The sequence below is a fragment of the Struthio camelus genome, chromosome 6 (genome assembly GCF_040807025.1).
Source record: "Struthio camelus isolate bStrCam1 chromosome 6, bStrCam1.hap1, whole genome shotgun sequence".
Classification (NCBI taxonomy): domain Eukaryota; kingdom Metazoa; phylum Chordata; class Aves; order Struthioniformes; family Struthionidae; genus Struthio; species Struthio camelus.
In genome coordinates, this window is record NC_090947.1 from 761,280 (window position 1) to 781,237 (window position 19,958).

The window sequence follows — 19,958 nt, forward strand, 5'->3', positions numbered from 1 at the left end:
GATATTTCATAAGCACCACCAACGGTTTTACAGTTGTCTTTTGAAAAAGGTCATTTTCTACTGATGGGGAAAAAAAAAAAAGCAAGCAAGCATCTTCCTGCTGGGAAGAACTGGAGTGGTTTATACTGGGAATAGGGGGTTATGAGTGGTGCTGACCTTCTGCCAATGATGCCCTGCCCTCCCCCCTTCCCAGCCCGGCTAGATTTGCTGGAGCTTGGATAGCTCTGCAAGGCTTTTAACAGCAAAAAGGAGCATTTTTGTCCTAGGGATGGGTAGGGAACTAAATTAGTCAGAAGTAAATTTGGACTGGTTATCGAGCAATGTAAGAAGCCCTGGAGATGATGGACTGCCTCCTAACCCCAAGCCTTTTCCGGCACCGTGAGGGACACAGGCAGGGATTTTTCCGCTCTCCAAAGTGGAGCCGATGCCTCCTCGACACCTTCCAGCCTGGAGCCTGGGACTTCTGCCCTGCACGGGTCGAGGAGGCAGGAAGAAAAGTTCTCAATTTTTTTTTTTTTTTTGCCCTTTAAGTTTTATGGTCTTCATCACTGTTAGTGTTATCAGACACGATAATTAATTCTCAGCCTCATCTCTTCTTCCCTCTTCTGTGCTGGTAATGGTTTTCTTAATGTCAAAGAAGTGTTTCCTAGCTGCCCGACACAGGGCCAAGAAGCGCAGCCCCTGCGGGGAGAGGAGGACGCAGCAGGGTGCAGCATCCCCGCGGGGACCGGGGCCCTGCTAAGCCGACGCTGAACTGGGGGCCGGAACGGGCCTGGGAGACTTTGCTGTGAATTTCCCAGGCGCGCAGCATTCCTGTTTTCCTAGCGAGACGTAACTGGTTTGGCTTGCGACACAGAGGTGGAATTGAGGAATGTTGTTTTATTTTTTGGCCAGTTTCCCTGCTGAGTCTCAAAATCTCAAATAGTAGCTGGTGTTAAATTCCTTGAGCTGGAAATAAAACCTGATAAGGGAACGCAGACAGACGCTCCCAAAGGCAAAGCTTTACCAGCCCAGAGCCGGCATGACCACAGCCCAGTGGCAACCCAGCTCCCAGGCAGGACAGAGAGGCAGATGATTGTCTTTCCAAAAGAGGAAGTTTAAAAATAGGTTGTTGATTCCAGTGCAGGCTTTCATGCTGGTCCATTTTATCCTCTTCAAGAGTGTATATATGAGTTTTTAATGCTACCAGGAACAAACTGTGTGAGGGAGCAAGCTAAACGTAAGCAGAACAGCAGCTCAATGAAGATCTTGGATTTGCCTGTACTGTACAGAGAGCGTGGTAAGTATCGAAGAAAGCTTAATGCAGTGTAACATCCGTTTGTTACCACTCTATAGAAATAGATGAGAAAACATAAGCTCTTTGTAAGACGTTTTAAGAAAACCAAGCTATGTTGTTTAATACAGTAAGAATTATTATTTTTATCTGATTGATTTCTGTACCATGCTTCTCTGATAACTGGGCACAATTCACAGGGCGAATCACTGCGCCAAAGAGTTGAGGACAGTAACGCACTGCGATAAGGCTGTGTCAGCACCTTAGATTTTTTTTTTTTTTACACAAATGCTTATGTGGCTTGTCAGTGCTGGACAACAGCAGGGAGCGACCGTCCATCTTACAGCCTGGATGGTCGCAGATGTGACAACAAGGGGCACCGGTCGGGCACTGGGGGAATCTCCTTTGCCAGGAGGAGGGCAGCCCTGGGACAGGTCCCCAGAGAGCGGGAATCTCCATCCTTGAGGTTTCCAAGCCAGGTTATAAATAGCTGGGGCCGCCCTTGTCTGGTGCTGGGGATAACCCTGCTCTGAGGAGGAGGCTGGAAGGGAGACGCCAGAGGCCTCTTCTCCCCAGCACACCTGTGAGTCTATGTCAAACGAACAGCAGCAAACTCCTAGATCCTCGTGTGCTGAGGTCTGTTTTGGAGGGTCCTTACTGCTGTGATACTTGCGGTAGAGGGAGGAAAGCGCTTGTGGCCGCAGCAGGGAGCGAGTGACCTGCTGGAGCTTGCTGCCCCAGGACGAGGGGAGATGGGGCAGTATCAGCAGGGCCGGGAAGGGATGAGACAAACTCATGACCAACAGACCCATAAGCAGGTGCTGAAGGGGCTGGCAAGGGTAAGTTATGGGCAGAGAAATCACTTGTGGCCTGTGCTGCTGGGACTCAGGACCATGCGACAGTGGCAAGGATGTCCTTTGGAAATGCATCTGCGCAGACAGCAGGACTGATCAGATGGGGCAAGTAGGAAGGCAATGCAGGAAATCAGGTTGCCAGAGATTGAAAAAAACAAACATCTCTGGGAAAAAAAAAAAAGGGATTCAAAAGCATATAATATAATTGAAGTCTTAATATCCCCTCCTTTTTGATCTTAATTACTTGAATTAGCAATTTCTTTTTCTGGTGGCCTACAAGTTGGATATTGCCTTTGAGAGATGTCTCCAGAGCATGCAGCAGGAGCTCCAAGGTGTCAGTCTTTGTGACGAAGAAAACCTCCAGTAGCTTTGTACGGGGCTGCAGAGTCAGACCTTATGAGATGCGCGATCTGATCGAGACGTATCCGTTGGCAATTTCTCACCATAACTGTTATTTCTAAGGCTAGCTGAGTGCTGCAGACATCTGCCAGCCTTGCTGTGCAAGCCAGAGGCCAGCGGCACTGTGATTTCTGACTGATGCACAGAGGGCTGTAGGAGGGACAAAGCAAAACCAAGCTTTTACGGTGCCTGTCCCATGCACGAAACCCAGCTGCAGTGCTGCAGCAGCCTCAGCTGCAGGAGGAGAAGTGCAAGGCTTGGCCGGCACAGAGTCTCTGTGGTGGTATTGCCTCCCATGGCAGCCTGCCTCCAAGTCTCAGACCACATCCCCTTTTTAGTTTTAAATATCATTTAAAAGACTAGTTTTATGAGAGATAATGAGGTGACAGAGATGAGATATGAGACAAATCTGAGATGAGATGATGAGATATCAGAATGCAGATGGTGGTTAGGAGTGGAGAAGGCACAGCCAGGATGATGGATGAGGCTCCCGATTCATGTTTCAGCTGAATTTGGCACTTGGCTCCTTGTTGTGAGAGCCAGCTGGGCGTACGGCTCGGCAAGCGGACGGTCTCGGTGTGTCACCTCTGCGTTTTCAGGAATTCTACAACTTTTTAAAAAGTAAGAGATTTTGGAGACTTGGAAGAATGTTAAAGTTTCAGGAGAAGCTGAAAAGTGTAACAGTATCTCTCAGTGAGTCTGTTGGCAGCCCCACTGCCGAAAGAGGATAGATGTCAACTGGAAGCCTGATCAGGATGGGAAGGGTGTTAGCAGTAACTCAGAAACCTGCTGGTTCATCCCCAGAGGCTGTTGCTGGGTGCAAACTCAGCCTCAGAAGGGAATTTGGGATGGAAGGTCATGCAAGTTGTAGGAGAATCTTATGAAAAAGTGACACGTTAGGAGACAAGCTTTTTTTTTTTTTTTTTTCTTGACAAGTTTCATCCCAAGGAGTCCTGTCATTGGGCAAAAGGGTTTAGGTGATGGCCACCTGGACTGGTAGAAATGTCAAGGGAGTCGGTAGCGCAAAGCGTGGAGTCCTGCACTGGGGACCACTGACGCTCTTGTGAAATGGAGACTTGTCAGCAGAGGTCATCAGAGCAACATCTGGGTCTATTGGTTGATCCAGGGGAAAACTATGGATGCTGGAGGATAACTCAGACCTGACAGTGTGTGGCAGATGTAAGACGGCTAAACGCAGTTCTAGGATGTGCTGTGGAGGCTGTTTTTAGTAGAGATAGGAAGACACTAGGACCGTGTACATGGCACTGGTGAGATCCCTGGGAATACTGTGTCTAGTGGTGGTTACCTGTGTTTAAGGAAGGTGTATTTAAGTTGGAACAGGGGTGGAAAAGGCTATGAAACCCTTAAGAAAATGAAGTATTGCTCTAACCAAGGGAGGGCAAAAGAGCATTACTGGCTTAACCGGTGCAGCTGAGATGGGCAATGGTGACTGCTTATAAACACATCTGTAGGGAGTATATGACGGAGAGAAAACTATGCAAGTGAGAAGAAAAGTACTGCACAACATCCATTTGTTGTGAATTGGTCAGGAATACATTTAGACCAGAAATTAGGAGAAGGTTTCTTCTCAGTTGACAAATGGTGCTCTGGAGTAGTTATCCAAGAGGGAGTCCCTGGGGCAAAGTCCCTCTTTCACTTCAGGCTGGGTCTTGATAGGCTCTGGGAAGCAGCCTCGTGGTGGAAGAGCAATCTCCTGCTTGTGTCTCCTGCCTCCTGCTGCCTTCCTATGCCACTTGGTAGCAGGAGAGTTTGATTTGACCGTGCTGCAGGTCCAAGATTAGTCAGAGAAAGCTGGGAAGGTTTGGGAGCCCTGGGATTTGAGGAACGGCCTCAGGTCTCCCCTGAGGCTGGTGCCTATTGCACGGCTGCTTGGGGTGGCCTCCAGGGGCTCAGCCACCCTCTCCCAGGCTGATGGGCCTTAAGAGCAGCACAGGTTAGAGGTCTTGCAGACTGGGGCCTCTGCCCATGGCCGCTACCAAAGGTGTTTGTGCGAGACACTTTAGCCTAGAACAACCGTGACCAGTGTCACGTCTTGCAGGTTCTCACCCAAACTTGGACTGCAACCATTTAAACGCCACAGCAGGAAACTCTGAAAAAAGACAAAAACAAAAACAAAAAACAAAAAACACCAAGATACCCACTTTGTTTTTAGCTGTTGGAAATTGTAGGTCTGGATGTTCTTTTTCTCCATGCAAAGGTCCACCACTCTTGGATTTTGCTGATTTCCTGGCGTTAATGGCTTCCTGGGCCAGCTCCATAGTCAAATTACGTGTTGGGTGAGCAAACTATTTCCTGTGGTCAGTTTGGCCTGTGCAATGTCTGTGGTTCACAGAGCGACTCTTTGTTTCAGTGTGAGGAGGCAGGCTGGAGAAAGCTCTCCAACTCTCTTCCCTCTGCCGGTTGTTCCTTTCTGTACTTTTTGTATTTTCTGTCTCCTTTGACCTGTTTTAGTAACAGTCCTGGTTTTGATACGTTCAGATGGATACATTTCCTAATACTACCTTAGAAAAAAATTCTCCTGAAGATGTTTCAATCAGATATTCAGCTGCATTTCATTTAAGTTATGCTTAGCATCTTGGTTTTCTCACCTGAAATACAAGAGTGCAAAACAGCTATTCCGCTATGTTTTTTTACAATGAGAAAGGCAACTTTGCCACATGGATGCAGCACAATCTGATTGCTGCAAAAAGCAGGCCACGTTGTCTTGGATGCAGTGCCCGCGGCAGGAAAAGGCAGAGGGCATCCTAGCTCGGGGGGACCGGCAGCAAAGGAAAGTGCTGGATGTAGGCTGCCTTGGTGAGCAGCTCTGGATGCAGGGACAGGAGAGGATGGGGATGGGAACAACGTCGTGTGGGCAAAGCAGGGAAAGCCTGAGTTGGCACGGGACTGTTTAGGATAGGTTGTGATGCCGTCCCATGTCCCTCTGGGCTGCGGCAGCAGGAGCATAGGAAATGCACTGCCTAGGTGGTACTGATGCCCAAACGTGCCTGCTCCCTATGATCCTGCCCTCTGCTCCCCTGCATTTCCAACCCATCCCCATCCTGGAAGGCTCCTCTTGGATGCAGGGTCCCGTTTCAGCCTACTATTGCCAGCATGCATGACTCCAGCCTGCTGCCTGAGCCACTCCACCCTGTGTCGGTGTCTTGGTTTTGCCTCCTGGTCACAAGCTGTGCCAGAATTTATTTCAGACCACCGATAAAGCTGGATAAAATCAGGCTAAGAAGCGATCGCTGCTCAGACCCATAAGAAACCCTGCTCATGTCGGCTGGGGTTAATCCTGTTTGATCTACGCGTTATTGATGTTGAAACAACGCTCATTTTAATTAACATGTTCTGCAGGGCCAACTCCAGCGCCTTAGAGATGTCTAAGTGTATTATGTCAACTGAGTTACCTTTATAAAGTGTAATAACTTTGTCAAGGAACGATAAGATAGCACAGCTGACTGGCAGAGAGAGTTGTGTTGACACAGAAAACAGGGCTAGGGCCACAAAAGGACTGGCCTCTAATCGAAAACTTGGGCAACAGAGCCAGCCCCGTAAGCCATCCCCTGAGGAGGACACACGTCCCCCTCTCCTCTGCCTGGGAGGACTTGGCTCAGCAGCACAGATTCACCTTCCACTGGAGCGGCCTGGCTTTGCCTGGTGGGGTCACGCTCCCGGGGTGAGGACGATGCAGGCTGCGGCTGCCTTGGCACTTCGATTTGGAGCTGTTGCCCAAAACGCCAACCCCCTGCTCTCCACGTGTGCTTTCAGAGCGCGGGGCAGTCCTGGCCTGCAGGATCAAGGCTCCTCTTGGCGGAAAGCCAAGTGGCAGCCCTGCTTGAGGGGGAATGACATGCACCTGAAATGGAGATATGAAGGCCTGGACCACAGCTCAGTCTTTGGGGCGGTTTCGAACCACAGGCATGAGGGGGATGTGTAGTCCAGGGGACCAGATTCAAAGTCCTTGAAGTGAGAACTGCCCTGCGAGAGTGGCTGGAGCAGAGGGCCCTGGTGGCTCACAGGGAGTCAGGGCAGGAGGGGCGGATCTCCACGCTGGCACCACGGAGGAGGTTGCGAACGCGACCGTGATGCATGTCCGCCACCTGGGCGATCGCTCTGGTGACTTACAGCAGGAGCCGTGGGGCTGGTTGCTCTCTGTGCCCTGGGGAGGCATCGCGACGTGCAGTGGCGGTGCAGTCCAAGCCCCACGTGAGGGGCTTGCTTGCTGACCGCCTGCCTGGAGGGAGGGCATGGGAAACTTCACTCCTATAAGCCTGACTGAGGAACAGACTAGACCCCTGGGCTGGAAAGCAACAGGATTAACAGGACAGCAGGGCTCAGGCTGGCCACCTTGCCCCACCTCAGGGACCGAAAGACCAGGTTCACCCCAGCAGGAAGGAGGACTTCTTGAAGAACAGATGACTGGTGAGCAAGCAAGCAGGCAGCGCGGGTGGGAGTCAGCCTCACCTTTGGCCAGGACATATACACAGTACATGGGGAAAATGTCCCTTTGGTACAAGGTATGTGTGCTTCGACACATCCTCAGTCCTTCCCCCGGACTGGCCATCTGCCCACCTTCGGATAGGCAGAAATCTGGGGGCTTTGCTCCTCCAGCCGAGATGGCCAGGTATCTCACGGATACATCACCCATCCACCTCTGGCAGTTCCTACCGATGCCTGACTCCAAAATCCACTGCATACATTTTTAAATAGAGACATTAATACTGCTCTGCATGCTTCCATATGCAGTGAAGCTGCCTTGACCCATGTGCCCGGCTCAGCTTGCCTAATCCAGCTCACCCAGTTTTCTGGCAGACAAACTACTGCAGTGGTGGAGAGAGGTGTCTGCTTTATTTTGTCTCTGGTTTGTGCCACAGCTGGGAGACATGAGTAGTCTGAATGGAGGCGGTGAGGAGCTGCTTTTGAGAGCTTTTTGCCAGTGTTACCTTATTCCAGGAGAAGTTTTACAAGACAGATGCAATGGGTCATTCTAATTTACTCATCTGGCAACCGAACTTGTCTTCTCATTCCCCCATTATTTAAGATATAAAGACAGATGTCCTGATCGCAATGTGTGGCTCTGCTGTGGCGGTGATAGTTTTGGGATGATGTCTGTAGGCAGAGGTGTTGTTTGGGTTAGACTTGACTGGTCCAGCTGGAAACCTCAAGTAAGTTTTTGGGCATGCAAAGCCTTGTGTCCTTGGGTCTGAAAGAGAAGCCTCAGCTCCTCCTAGCTTCGTTTTGTGCCCTTTGTATTTGTCGGAGACACTGGCCCGTTGGTCTCTGTAGCTCTCCCCAGGGCCCTCATGGCTCTGTAGACCCCTCTTGTAGCCCCCTTGGCTACCTCTTTCCCAGACTGAAGGGTCCCAGCTTGATTAGCTGTTCCTTGAACAGAAGTTACTGCAGCTCTTTGCTCATCTTTGCTGCCCTTCGCTGAACCCCCTCCAGCCCTGGTCTATCCTTTAGGAGAAGAGAGGTCCAGAAATGCCCGCGGTGCGTACCATGGGTTTATACAGTGGTGTAACGACGTTCCCCTCTCTTCCTTTTCCCCGGTATTGTTCACTTTTCATTTGCTTTTGGGCAGCTTCTGGGCACGGAGCTGATGCTTTTTGTGGAGCTGCTTACCTTAGCTGCGAGATCTCCCTCCGAGCTCAGACCCGTCACTGAACGTGCGCAGCCGGGACTGGGGGTTGCTTGCCCATTCCCCCCCCTCCTTTCTTTACGTAGGTTGGATTTACCTGTTGCTGTCTTGCACCGTCACGTAGTCTTGTAAGGGTTGCCCAGAGCCACCGGTGGTCGTGAGGAGGGCCGCCAGAGATGTGGGAACACGTGGTTATGAACCCGTGGGGGGACAGTCCGGGCGGACCGGCAGCGTGGCCAAGGACGCTGCCGCGGCGGGTGCCTCCCGAAAAGCACAGGACAGCCGGCCGGTAGGGTCATCCATCCCCTAGGCGGGTAGGGGCCACGCTCATCAGCAAGGATGCAAATTCAGAATTTGATCAGCAAGGGGAAGGGTTCGGTACCCGCCGTGCGGTGGCGGTACCGAACGCCTAACTTGGCTTCTTAGACGAGAAAATAGTACCCGAGGGGAGCATTAAATAAGCGCCTGGCTCATGTAACAACGCTTGGTGCTCATTCGGGAACCCGGAAGGGGCGGAAAGCCGGGGAGCGAACGGTTCTGCTCGACCCGCGCGCGTCGGCGGCGAAGGAAGTCCCCGGGCAGGCCCAAGGACAGGAGAGGAGGGAGGGTGTCGCGGCTCGAGGCCGAACAGCCGCCGAAGCCCTCCATCCCCAGCTGCTGCGTGGAAAAGGGTGGGGAAAACCCAAGATTTTTCGGAGGTGTTTGGGCCTGAAGGGCCTGGCTAGAGGCACCCGGGGGAGCCCTAAAGCCACGTGAATGAAGCCCGGCGGGAGAAGCTCCTGGCCGGCTTCAGTATCCCTGAAAATCTTGCACATGCCAGCGGGCCCCTCACTGGCAGCTGCATGCCTTTAACCGTAGGTGCTGCTGCAAGCCCGTTTCCATGGGCAGATGAAGCGGGGCTTTCTTTTAACAGGGCAAAAGTCTCTTTCCACGCGCCGGAGGGGCTCTGCGATACCCTTTGGAGTTGTTAATCCAAAAAAGAAAAAGAATTTTTTTTCTTCCCCCCCAGATAGAGCCCCGCTCCCCAACAGTTTCGGTGTTGCAATGGCCCTGCGAGGAGACGACGGTGAGGTCGGCGGCAGGGAAAAGGTTGCGGGGCCAAGGCAAAGCTGGGCGCCGGGTCACAGCAAGGGCAGGGAGAGCGCCGGCGCCTGGCACGGGCCCGAGCGTGGGGCAGGGGGCCGGGGTGCCCCCGAGGGGATGGGGAGGCTTCGCGGCTGCCAGTCGCTGAGGGGGGACGGGGGACGGCGAGTGACAGCAGCGGGGTGCACTGGGGGATGCACCCGCCTGGCCCCTGCCCTTGCAGTAATCCTGCTCTTGCACCAACCCTGCCCGTGCACCAACCCTGCTATCCACGAGCTCTTCCCCTGGCCTTGAACTAATCCTACCCTTGCACCAACCCTGTCCGTGCACGCACCAGCCCTGCCCCTGTCCTGGCACCAACGCTGCCTGTGCACCAGCCCTGTCCATGCACCAGCCCTGCCCCATCCTTGCACCAACGCTGCCCGTGCACCAACGCTGCCCGTGCACCAGCCCTGCCCCGTCCTTGCACCAACGCTGCCCGTGCACCAGCCCTGCCCGTGCACCAGCCCTGCCCCTGTCCTTGCACCAGCGCTGCCCGTGCACCAGCCCGGCCCCGTCCTTGCACCAGCGCTGCCCGCGCACCAGCCCTGCCCCGGCACCAGTCTTGCCCAGCCCTGCTCCTGCCCTTGCACTAACCCTGCCCGTGCACCCGCCCGGCCCCGTCCTTGCACCAACGCTGCCCGTGCACCCGCCCGGCCCCGGCCCCGCCCCCGGGAGGGGCCCGGCCGTCGCCCCGCCCCCTGCACCTGCCCGCGCCGCAGCGCCCGCGCGCCGCTCCCCCTCCCCGCCCCCCCGCCGCCGCCGCCGCCGCCGCGTTCACCGGGCCAATCAGCGCCGGCTCCCGCGCCGCGGGCCCCGCCCCGCGCCCATTGCGGTCCCCAGTGCGCGGGCGCGGGCGCGCGCCGCTGGCGGCCGACGCCCCCGCTCGCCGCCTGCCAATGGGGCGGCCGCGCTGCTGCCGGCCCCGCCCCTCCCCGCCCCGCCCAGCCCCGCCCCGGGCACGGGGCTCGCGGCCGCAGCGCGGCCTGCACGTCGGCGGGCGCGCGCGCGCGGCGCGCGTGTGCGGCCGCTCGCCGCGGTGGCGCGCAGGCGCGCACGGGGGCCGGCGGCGGCGGCGGCGGCGGCAGCGGCGGCGGCGGCGGCGGCGCAGCGGGAGCCGCCGCTCGGTTCGGCGGATGGCGGAGCGGGAGCGGGAGCGGCGGCGGGGTCCGGGCAGCGGCGCCAAGTGCGGTGCGTGTGGCGGAGCGGCGGCGGGGGCGGGCGCGCCCCGCGGGACCTGTCCAGGTCCTGACGCGGCGGCAGGTGCCGGCGGCGGCGGCGGCGGAGGAGGGGGGGAGGGAAGAGAAGGGGGGGACGGAGGGGGGGGGGACCCGGCCGCCCCCCCCCCCCCGCACCTGTTGAGCGGGGCGGGCGGGGCGCAGTGCGGCGGGGCGGGCGGGCCCGGTGAGGGGCCGCGGCGACCGTTGAGGCGGTTGAGGCGAAGCCATTTTGAGGCGGGGGGGGAGGCGGCGGAGTTGGCGGCGCGGCGGGAAGTTTTGCCCCCGTGTGCCCGCCCCGGCGGGGGTGGGGGCTCCCGCGCCTCCCCGGTGAATCCCGGCACGGTCCCGGCCTCTGGCTTGGAGGAGGCGCGGGGCGGCTGCGGGTGGCATCGGCGTTGCTCCGGGTGCGACCTGGACGGTGAGCGCGTCCCTGGTGGTTGTCGCGGCGGTGCCTGGCGCTGCCCCGCCCTGTGCTTTACTGCTGGTCTCAACCTGACTTACTCTGTCCGGAAGAGTTCGTTTCGTCCCGGCCCCCCCCGCCCCCGCCATCCCCGGCTCGCTCCCCGCCTCGAAGGCGGCGGACGCCGCGTTTGTCAAGTGGGACTTCAAAATCGCAGCGCCGTCGGGAAACGCTGCTTGGCCTCAAAGCATCTTTCTTGGCCTTGTTGGCTGCGATATGCTGTAGCCCTCTGCCTTAGCCTACCATCTGTTGCTTTGGCCTGTGGCAGATTCAGGTTTCCTGAGTCCTTGGGCGTTTTGTTGGATTTGAGCTGTATTTAAACAAAACTGTGCTTGCAGCCTCTGTTATTGTGCAATCACTCTCGCTGGCTTAATAATTTTTAACGCACCTTTTTGGAGCTCAGGGAGTGCTGGGCTCTGCTGAAGGACGTGTGGCTGGTGTATGGCAGAAAGGTGGTGGCTGACCTGGTACAGCTTTTCTTTCAGCCCGTGTATTCGCCCTTTATCTCTTGAAACTCTGGATGAGGGATTGCTTGTGGCACTTGGCTGAGCAGAAGATTGTGAAGCAGTTGGGACTCTGGGCTCCGTCTTGTGAAACCACAAAATAGGTCCTTGAGTTACACGGCTAACAGCAACGAGACTGGTCTTTACAAACAAGCTCGTTTTGCCTGTTTATTTAGTTCTTAAAGTGGTTGTTTTATGCCTGCATGCAGGAGCCTAACCCTTTTTTTTCCTCCAGTAGGTCCTTTCAAGCAGCAACTAGCTTCTATGATGCTGCTACACTGCGCCATACTGGATTTGATCCACTAGCTTTGAGTTTGCTGTCAAATCGTGGGGCTCAGTTCAAGTGCTTCCGCCACCATTTGTACCGCTTCCATTCCTCGGTCTTTTCTCAAGGGTGAATTAAAACTTCCTGTATTTTCTGTAGCATAAGCAAGAACGTGGTCTCATTTTTTTGCCATGCAAAAGCTGTGACGAGCTTGCCATGCTGTTGTACTCATATGGACATGCTGCTTGTTCTGAGAGTTATCTATCACCGCTGTTAAAGCCTTGTGCAAGTGGAGCTGTAGCATCATTTTGAGAGCTTCTACGCTTGAGAGTGGCAGCAAGCCAACCTACAGAGTGCAGAAGATGTTTAGAATAATTAGTGATGGAATACCCTTTTAAAATAATTGTTTGGGTTTATCTAGCACTCAATTGTAGTGATATCTACCTCTAAAAATAGGCAGACCTCCTGTGTAATGAGTCTCATAGTATAAACAGTCATGTCTTGAATGACTGTTGTTACTTTTAGGATGTCTAAGATGCATGCTTTTGGGGGTTTTGCCAAATCCTCTCTGTCTGTTTAACTTTTTTTTTCTATAGTGAATGATGTGGTCTTGGCCCCTACTGTGTGTAGTCTCGCGATGACCGAAGGAAAAGCTTAGCCACCCTCATGGTTTAGGGGGTAGCAAAATATGACGGAAAATTTCCCACCAGCTCTCTGGCAGCCCAGAGACTGAGTAGTCCCACCTTTTCCAGTAAATTAGCATTCAGTGCACTACAGTTCACAGAAATGCGGCTGATAGTTAACTTCTAAAGGTGACTGTATATCGTTTTTGCTCTGCGATACTGTCCTCAGTTTGGTAAGCGCAGAGGTCCTTAGGCTAACATTGATTTGTGCTGGTAAGCCCACAGCTGGTGCATTAAGAGGACGCAGCAGCTCAGGCAGAATTGTGGTTGCGCTGCTGGGGCCGGTATGCTGCACAGAGCCAGCTTGTGTGCCGTGCTCTTTGTCACAGAGCTCGGCTTTGTGAGGCAGACCTCCCCTGACCGCTGCCCCAAGTTTGCTCAGGCACAGCTGCGTGTATACACAATTCTTGCTTTCAGTAATTAGGACGAGGAGTTACGCGAGGAAGTTTCTCACGTTTTACCATACAGTTTATCAGAGCGTGACAGATTAGTTGCGTCCCTAGCCCGACGTACACATGTGCATTGTTAGCTGCTTTTCAGCAGCTAGCGTGCTGGCCGAGATTTCCCTGGTATGGCTTCTATGCTACAAGACTGGGCCCTTCAGCTCAAAGGATAGCGGCTCAGGCTTTTGTGATTCTCTGCGTATGATTCATTCTCCAGTGAGTGGCTGAAATGGTCACTGCTGCGTTTGACCAGGTCCTGTTATTACAGAAGGACAGCCTGCTTTTTCAGCAGGAGGAGAATTTGATTTATGAAGACTTGTTTTCTGAAAAGGTTCTTTTAAGGACGTTACGTTAGTGCTTGCAGAGGGATGTGTCTCATAGCTTTGTTTGTGGTGTGCTTATGGACCTCAGGTCATCGTTTTTATACTTGCCCCTAGCTTATTCAGGATTATTTGCTCTAATTAGAGTTTAGTGCCTCTACATGTCCTGTATTTGGTTTGTAAACAGCAATGCAGTGTTACGCTACAAGCTTTTAAGGGCAGGCCTCTCTCTCACTAAGAGCTAGGCACACAAGTCTTCTAGAGTATGTTTACCTTGTTTTTTTTCTATTGTAATAGAATGAGGACTTTTCTTCTCTTTTAAAAGTCCACTGTGTTTTGGCTTAAGTAGGTAAAACCTGAAGGGCTGGGCTTACTAGCTTCGACTCAGCATCATCGTGACGTGATCACAGACCCGGGACTGGAAGCAGTTCAGGCTCTGATGGTTTAGGGCAAAGTCATCTCTGCGCTCAGTATACCCGGCCTGGGTGCCTTAGGTGGTTTGTAGTAATCCGTTCAGAGATCCTATGCGGGAATGAAGGAGTCCAGTTAAATAAGGTGACAGCAAACGCTCACGTCGAGAGCCGTGGGACTGACCGGAAACATAACTTTCCTTCTAAAAACTTTGGCACTGATGTTTTTGCGGTCTGATCTGTGACTTCAGAAAGGTTTTGGGGATGGCAGTGGTGAGCATGCCCCCTGCGAGAAACTTTTCATCAGCTGTATGTGTTGAATCAGTAGACTGGTGCTTCTATTTTCCGTGGAAATTTTACGCATGATTGAAATAGGCTGCCTCCAGATACTGACAGTGAGTGTTGCTTGTTAGGTTATATCTATGTACAATTGATGCCTCTTGTGTTGTAAGGTCCTGCGCTCGCTGAACTGACCTAAAAAGTTAGGTGAGAATTTTCATTTGGACATCTAGGAAAGTGGTCTGATAATCAACGATGCATAGTACTTGCTGTTTCTGCAACTTCTGAAACCAGTAAGTGCTTGGCACCTTTAAAACTCAGGCCACCCAGCTGCCATAGTATGGATTTCAGTTTGAGCTTAAGTACCAAAGATTAAAACTGTGGTTTTGGACTTATTTAACGGTAGAGGCTGTTATTTATGTACCTTGGTTTTGAAAGAAATAACTGTATAATATAAATATTGCGTGATAAAAAGATGCTTGACAAATTGATTATGTGAGCAAATCAAATTATGTTTTAAAACAAGTTTCTTCCCTGTCTGCATATGGTGTGGCTGCTTCTTGCTCTTTCCTACTGTTTAACAGCTGAGTACTTTTTTTTGTCTTTTTAGTAAAGACTGTTTGTATCTTGTGCGTTTAATGGAATGCAGTGAGTGCCAGTACTAGGATAATAAGCCTCCTGGAGGTATTAAAAATATTTATTTTTGCAACTAATTTTAATCCCTGAAGAGACTGTCCACATGCTGTAGAAGCTTATAGGAGTCTGCCCTGAGTGTTAGGGTCTTCAGCTGACTAAAGCAATTAAAAAAAAAAAAAAAAGTGTGTGTGAGGGGGATCCCAAATTGTCATTGTTTCAGGTAACTTCTGTTGTGTAGCTTTTGGAGGCAAGATTGTTTCAGAATGATGTTCAAGACAAAAGTCCTCTCAATAATATTTGGTCGCAAAGGGAATTGAGATCTTTTTGCATTGACTGTCTTTGGGTCAGCCGTGATGTTCGTCAGTTCACTTGTAAAGGAAATTCAGGCCATCTACAAAAGAGGAGAGGGTTACCTTGAGCCTTCTTTGAAACAGTCCGTGGAGCCTGTTGTTAGCTGTAGCGTGAGGCCGTGCTGGAGTACATTGAAATATCAGCTCCAGGGTGAGTCAGTCATGGCTGCTGAGCGCTATGACTCAGTGCTGTCCCCTTTGATGCATGTCCAACCGTGTGCCAATAAACTTAAGAGAATAACCTGATTGCAGAAATGTCCTCTGTGAATATCTGCTGGCTAGAGGGATCTGAAAAGGCTGGGCTTCTTTGGGCAGTTATGTGTTTGTTGGTTGAAGTTGGTAGTTACTGAGATTTCTAATACGTGATGTAGAACATCTGTGAAAGTGATAGGAAGCTCAGAAGTGACCAGACACTGAGGCCTCCAGTTTTTCCTTTGTGCTTGATGGCATGGTGTCATGATCTTGTATACTTTTTTTTTTTCCATGTATGTGTTTGAAGAAGAATGGTGATATGTTTTCATTACTTTCATTAATGCATGCATTATATGGGGGAGAAACTTCTTCCTTGATGCCATAGGATTAGGTCTCTTCCTGCGTCTGTCTCTTATGCTGAGGGTGCGGTTCATGTTGTTAAAGCAGGATTGCCCTGTAGCCGTTCTTATCGGGAACCCCCAGCACCTCATCTGCTTCTTAACTGGATTTCCCAAGCGTGATGCTTATGCAATCATATTGTCAGTGGCCCCGGATGAAACTGGTCAACAGATTGAAAAGTCCGTGAAATTTCTTTGGAGGTAGAGACATCAAAGGTAAGCGCCTAGAAGTTGTGTGAGGACAAGCATCTGAACGGAGGAAATTCTCAGATTAGCGCCCCGCCTGAAGGAAAAGCTGTTGACTGAGTGCAGATATATTATTAGACATCAGAGGATCTTTATGGTAGAAAGACAAACAGGAAATCCAGTTTCATAAGTAGTTCCAGTTGAAGCTGAGTTTCCTTGTTTTCCCTTCATGAGTGTGGTGAGAAGTGATCTGACTAGAAATCTTGCAGTGTCATAGGTGATGCTTAAGAAAGCAAACGCCACTGTTAGGTACCGTTATTTTTCTTTTACTGCCCATCCTGCCCCTTGGGCAGAAGGGGGAGGGAATAGGAGTGAATCTGTAGGCAACTATGAGATGAATGAAGATTTAAAGTTTGGCTTTAAAGACTTTTCCTGTTATCCAGGAAAACGTCCTGTATAGGTGCTTCATAACCATTTGGATCAGGATTTTTTGTGCTGAGTACTTCTGGCAAAGATGCAAAAGGAAGGTCTGTTCTGGGATTTGAAGAGTATAGTTTATTTATGGGTTGTTTTTTTTTTTTTTTCCTGTTTGCACCAGTAAAGCTTTAAGATATTTATACTGATGTTCTTTCCGCTTTGGCTTCTGAGGCTTTTCCTTTTTGAGGTGTACCGAAATTGGAAAATCCACTTTTCTATTGTTTTCTTTTTTTTCTTCAGAGATTCTAATGGAACGAAACTCTTAGAGCTGATATTTTGAGATATGTTGCGGGTAAGATGCTGAATATCCTCAATAGTCTCATTCAGAGAAAGGGTGGGAAGAATATGCGGGATTTTGAATTCAAAGGGATGTATAAAACTTTCCTCATTTGGTGCCGAGTTTGAATTCGGAGCTGCGTGTCGGGGTGTATCATCTAACTGATTATCTTGTTGTCTGTTGTTTTTTGTTATTATAATACTTTAAGTTGTATAGACAGTTTTGTGACGGGCTTTCAGTTACATTAGGCTTTGGGACTTACACCAATGCCAATTTAGCATCATCCCAAACGCTACATATGCTAGTACTCTTCATTTTCCAATGGTGCTCTCTATCTCTTTCTGCTATTAACTTTGTCATATCGACTCTGGGAAAAGACAAACTGTTAAAATTTGATCCAAAAGGGAACAAGCAAGTATGGAAAATGGCTCTTTCTTTCATTTGTCAGTTGTAGCATGTGAAAATGAGGTTTTTACGTAGGAACTGTGAGGCAACCTAAATTAGATGCATTTTTTCCTGTTTAAGCTGTTTAAGTTTCAAGATTTACAGAGATTACTAGTACCTGCCTCTTGTATTTTGAAGGACTTCCAGTGCAAGTGTTCAGTGTGTCTAAAACAAGGGTGATTTTATTTAGGTTCATTTATTTGGCTCCTCATTTTTATTAGCAAATTGGTCTTTAAGTTTGAACTTCTACTGCCTTTTTGCTAACTTAGTTATACCATAATAGTTGGGTGCAATCTGCTGGGAAACTGTTAGAGGGGGAAAAAACATCTTTGAATTCTTTTTTTAGATGCAAGTTTTATAAAACTTTGTTTACAAAGTCTGTTTTCAATCAAAATGAGGTTTTATTTTTCACCTCAAATGCTAAGCACAGGTACTGTGTGCTTAATCATAACAACAACAAAAAAACCTTTATATGAATCCCAGTAAGAGCGTTGTAGGATCTTTAATTCAAAGGTAAGATCAGTCGTGTCTTCTCATTAGGAAATTGAGCATGCAAGTTATCTGGAACGTAGAATGTTGACAGACCTAGTAGAAAAATCTGGTACTGAATACACCAAAATACTGTCTGTAAATCAGGAAATGTCCCCACTGGAAATTACTGGGGACTGGGAAAATATTTAACTAAAATACCTCTGTGGGCCTGCCCTGTTCTTGCAGCAGCTGCTGAGGGAAGAGTAGAGACCTCAAGAAAAGGGGCTAGAAGGACCCTCGGTCTAGCCCACTGTGGATGCTGATATGGGGATCGTAAGGGGGGAAAAATGTATACTGCTGTGGTAATAGATCAGAAACACACTAAGATAACACATTTCTATGCTGCTTTTGTCCTTAGACATACCATCTTTTTCAAATCTAAAGATAGAGGATCAGTATTGGTATATTTAAGTATCTGAAAAATGAAAAGAATGAACATAAGCAGCTGGATGTTAGATGGTTGAACTGTGCTTCGTTTGTGAGAGGCTTCTAATAAAGCTAGCTGAATGGGGGAACCTCATTTATAAGCCCCCCTCACCAACTCCAGTTTCAAAGCTTACTCTTGCCACATATAGCACAGCTCACATTAGGAGACTACAGAAGGAGGAGTTATTGTTCGTGTCTGTTTTTGTCAGAATTTATTATTATTTTTTTTTAATCCCGATAGGTCTTGGTCAGTTTTATACTGTGAAAAGAACTGTATAGTGCGTGCATATTTTGTGTGTTTTCCATCCTTTTGCACGATGGAACTTAGCAAAGTGTTTTATGTAAGAAGAAACTTCCTTTATGATAGTTTACTAATCTGTATGAGAAATAGCACTTTTTCACTTAAATTTTTCTTAGCTTTTGTAACTGAAACGTCATATCTTGTTGAATGTCCTTTTTGGACACTCTGACTTCATGTAGGTTTTCAACCCCATGGACCTATTGCCTCTGGAGTCTGCACAAAATCCAGGTGCTCTGTGGAAGGTGGTGGTTCCTGAGGTCAGTACCAACCTTTGCTCCTAGGTGTTCATGTCCTGTCAGTGGAGTTTGGGCTTTCTGAATTGCAGGAGAGGTCCTACCAGGAAGGCAGGGAACCACGCACAGGAGAGGAACTGCGAATCTGCCATGTGTTATCATATTCCATGATAAACCAAAGAGTTTAGTCTAAAACCAGTTAGTCTAAAATTCAGTCCACTTTTTCTCCTCTCTAAGGTTTTTTGGAATAGCAGTGTGGCACTACACTTCCATTTTCTCAGAAGAGTCACCTTTGATGTCTTCTCTCGGATTTCAGCCTCTTTCTTGGTAAGAAGCATTCTTATAGCCAGTGAAGTCGTCATTCAAGTGCTGAGAGCAGATGTACTTTCCTGGGATTTAGTATGCGTTATACAGACGTTCTTGCAATAGTATTTTTACAGATGCTTTTTATCTTCTGCCACTTACCAATGCCAAGCAATATTCTTTCACTTGATGTAGTGTGATACTGTGTTTTAATAACAAAATGGAGCTGGAAATTAATGCTTAACTAGAAACAGTGATTCTGGCAGGGGTTTTGGGGGTGCGTCTACATTAGTGTTTTAATTTGAATCAGGAATGTGCTTTTTGAAGCGAGTCTCCTGATTGTCTCCACTTACTGTGTTTTAGTTTGCCTTGCGGAGCAATCTGGGAGCGCATGCCTGGTTTCTCTTTGGATGAAATTAAACACGAATATGAGCTCTCGGAGCACATCTGGCACCTGTAAGTTGGTGACTGGATTGTGCCTCAATCACTAATAAGTATTCAGCCTTTGATTAACCAGAAACTAAACTGGGACTTTTTGCCGCGTTAGCAGCTTTGAAGAACGTGAAATAGAAAAGTACAACTGACTTGAACAAAAGCATGGTGGTCTAGCTCAAGAGCTAGTGCGTCTATACTTTTGAAAAATTGGGCTGGGTGAAGTCTTCTAGACTAAGAGCCCTCAAGAAACTGGAGAAAATCCTTTCCTAGTTCTGTAGCATCCCTTAGGTGCATGGGCCAATGGCGACTTCAGCACAGTGGTCTCCTCTGTTGTTTTGTGAAGACTACTAAGTCCTTCTGATGATCATAGTGAAAAGTCAAAATCTATCTATATGAAATCTGCTTTAATGTGTATTTGAATCTCTTTGACAAGAAACTTGGAAATTATGTTAAACCTACTTCTGTTATTTACCCTTGTGATAAAAAGTTGGAAATACTATCCTTCCTTCTGAAACATATTGCTATGTTTGTACAAAGGGAGCATTAGATGAAAGCTTTGGAATAGTTTATCCCTATTGATGCTTTTATATCAAAGTTGATTTCCATAGGCTTCAATACTGATGCATGCGGATAGTGAGGTGTAACGAGTATTAATATAGCTGTACCTGTTTTTCTGGTGCTGCCTAGTTTTTCTTCTCTTATCCGCTGAAAGCTATTTTTAGTAAGTAGTTGCTTTTTTAAATTAAGTGGAAGTGAGTGAATAATCAGTATTTCATTCACTGTCCTTACATATGCTTAAAAATAGTATTAACATAATCTTCTTACATGCTTTTCCTTCTGCTGCTCCTGAGTTCATAAAAAGAAACGAGTTCGCTATTAATAAGATCTGTGAAT

The 19,958-nt window shown here is 49.5% G+C and overlaps 1 protein-coding gene across 6 annotated transcripts in view; it reads left to right on the forward strand.

The window, feature by feature from the left end:
* The first annotated feature begins 1,012 nt into the window (after window positions 1–1,012).
* Window positions 1,013–19,958, forward strand: part of ADARB1 (adenosine deaminase RNA specific B1) — a 116,611-nt gene continuing 97,665 nt past the window's right edge. For 4 of the 6 annotated variants that reach the window (XM_068947691.1, XM_068947690.1, XM_068947692.1 and 1 more), the window contains exon 1: window positions 10,373–10,483. The gene's annotated coding sequence lies outside the window, so the exon portion shown is untranslated. Of the gene's footprint in view, window positions 1,280–10,372; window positions 10,484–10,753; window positions 10,931–19,958 lie in introns of those variants that run through there. The other 2 variants (XM_068947686.1, XM_068947687.1) reach the window with 2 other exon arrangements.